General features: G+C 44.3%; 1 long non-coding RNA gene across 1 annotated transcript; it reads left to right on the top strand.

Moving 5' to 3' along the window:
• Positions 1-1827: 1827 nt before the first annotated feature.
• On the top strand, positions 1828-2240 carry LOC127678310 (uncharacterized). Its single transcript, XR_007976549.1, has 3 exons — positions 1828-1904; positions 2017-2106; positions 2174-2240. It is a non-coding gene; the product is annotated as an uncharacterized LOC127678310 (long non-coding RNA).
• The last annotated feature ends 255 nt before the right edge of the window (positions 2241-2495 follow it).

Here is a 2495-nt window from a genome sequence, read left to right as displayed (position 1 = left end):
TTAGGAGGTGTGGCCTTGTTGGAGTTGGAAAAAGTGTGTCACCATGGTGATAGTCTTTCAATCTCCAGTGCTCAAGCTCCACCCAATGCAGAAGAGACTCCCACCCCCTTCCTGGCTGCCCACAGAAGAGTCTCCATCTGGCTGCCATCTATTCGCTCTTCCAGCACCATATCTGTCTGGATACTGCTGCTTCCCACCACTGACAATAATGGACTGATCCTCTGAATTTTTAAACCAGCTCCATGTAAATGTTGTCCTTTATTAGAGTTGCTTTGGTCATGGTCTCTTCACAGCAATGAAGCCTTAGACACCCACCTAAGACGATGTAACTAAGACCAGCACTGAGCCAAAATCAGATCAAAGTGCAGACTCTTGAATTCACCTCATGGAGCTGTCCTCACTGCTATGCATTGACGGTAGAAAAGATGTGAAAAGGGCACTGGTGGGACAAAGTGTCTAACAAGGCCAGCTTCAGTCGTGTAGGCTGACCAGTATAAGCTCATTGTGGTTTTCCTCAGCTGTACTTCTTTGTTATGAAGTAGGCCATGGCAGCTCCCTGCAGCTTGTGCTGTGCAGTACGAGCAGGGTAAGAGTTCTACCTGTTCTTTGTAGCGCTGCATGTGTAGCAGCCTGCACAGTGTTCAATAAATTCCTCTGTAATGAAGAAAAAAAGAGATACAAAAAAAACTAGTCCATGCACTAAAATGAGAGTGAGGTGGGCATTGGGAACAGAAACTAGATTAAAATTCAAATCATATGTTATCAAACTATACACATTATTAAGTCAGAAGAAATTTAAGTCCAATCAACATACAATTAAAAAAGGATTTTTAAAAAAGGGTCAATGACTACAACTGTTACTAAACAATAAATTATTAAATAATTTTTAACAAATAAAAAAGTGTTATTAGAGGAAGGGGCTCAGTGGTTAAAAACCCTGGCTGCTCTTGCAGAGGACCTGAGTCTGATTTCCCACACCCACTGGCATGGCGGCTCACCACTGTAGAGAACTGCAGTTCCAGGATATCTGACCCCCTCTTCTGCTAGTCACTTCATTCACATGGTTACACGGTACATAGACTTACATACATAGACAAAACAGCAAACCACATACAATAATAAAATAATCATACTATTAAAAAACAGTATTTCTGAAACGCGGTCCCATTACGAAATCCAGAGCAACCTAGAACCAGCTATGTCGCCCAGGAGGGCCTTCTTACCCAAAATCCCCTGCATCTCCTTCCCACGTGGTGTGGGAAGAGGCCTACACCAGCATGCTTGGCTAAGGAAGTTTTTAAAGCTCATTAACTTGCTGCTACTTTGTAAAAAGAAAAAAAAAGAGAGAGAGACAATTACAGTAAACTTGTTTGTGGAAAAAAATGTTAACATTTTCCATAAAAACATAAGCTATGGACCGTAACTTTCTGGTTAACACTGAAGGTCTCAGCAGACAGAAATGTCTTTTGCCTCATACCCCCATATACTGCTGGAATGTATATTTTAGAAGTGAGCATGCACATTTCACCTAAAGGAAAACAGTCTCTATTTGTATCTTTTAAATGCTTTAAGCAGGAATTAATAAAACCCATCTTAGAAGGTGGGCTTCCCCACTGACTATGTAATTTCCTCTTCCTAGAGACTTTAGATGGCCAACATAAACTGCCTACATTTGAAAAATAATGCAATAAAGAGGTGGTAGTTGTAAGAAACTTGAAAATCAAAGCAGGTTAGCCAGTGAGGGCCCTTTGACTGTGAAGTCAAGCCCCCACCAATGGGATAGGACCCAGTCACCACCCACATCAGGAATAAAACATAAGAGCCCTGCTAGACTCAGTGTGCTGCCAGCCTGGGTCTCAGGTGCTGCCAGCCTGGGTCTCAGGTGCTGCCAGCCTGGGTCTCAGGTGCTGCCAGCCTGGGTCTCAGTGTGCTGCCAACCTGGGTCTCAGGTGCTGCCAGCCTGGGTCTCAGTGTGCTGCTAGCCTGGGTCTCAGGTGCTGCTAGCCTGGGTCTCAGTGTGCTGCCAACCTGGGTCTCAGGTGCTGCCAGCCTGGGTCTCAGTGTGCTGCTAGCCTGGGTCTCAGGTGCTGCCAGCCTGGGTCTCAGGTGCTGCCAGCCTGGGTCTCAGTGTGCTGCCAGCCTGGGTCTCAGGTGCTGCTAGCCTGGGTCTCAGGTGCTGCCAGCCTGGGTCTCAGGTGCTGCCAGCCTGGGTCTCAGTGTGCTGCCAGCCTGGGTCTCAGTGTGCTGCTAGCCTGGTCTTCTGTACACCTTATGCAAAAAAGGAATCATCCTGCTGAGCTAAAACCAGAAGAAAAGGAAGATAAAAATGTATTTTTCTGAATGATGACACATATATGGGGAAACCTATCAAAAATACTACATAAATACTAAAATGAAGGAAAGCTTTCAAATTAATGTAATTTCAATACAATTTTTAACTGATATAAAATTATGCATATTTATCACACAGAACATATTTTGAAACACAGAGTCAA

The sequence above is a fragment of the Apodemus sylvaticus genome, chromosome 2, assembly GCF_947179515.1.
Source record: "Apodemus sylvaticus chromosome 2, mApoSyl1.1, whole genome shotgun sequence".
In the NCBI taxonomy this organism is placed as follows: domain Eukaryota; kingdom Metazoa; phylum Chordata; class Mammalia; order Rodentia; family Muridae; genus Apodemus; species Apodemus sylvaticus.
This window is presented reverse-complemented; position numbering and strand designations above follow the sequence as displayed.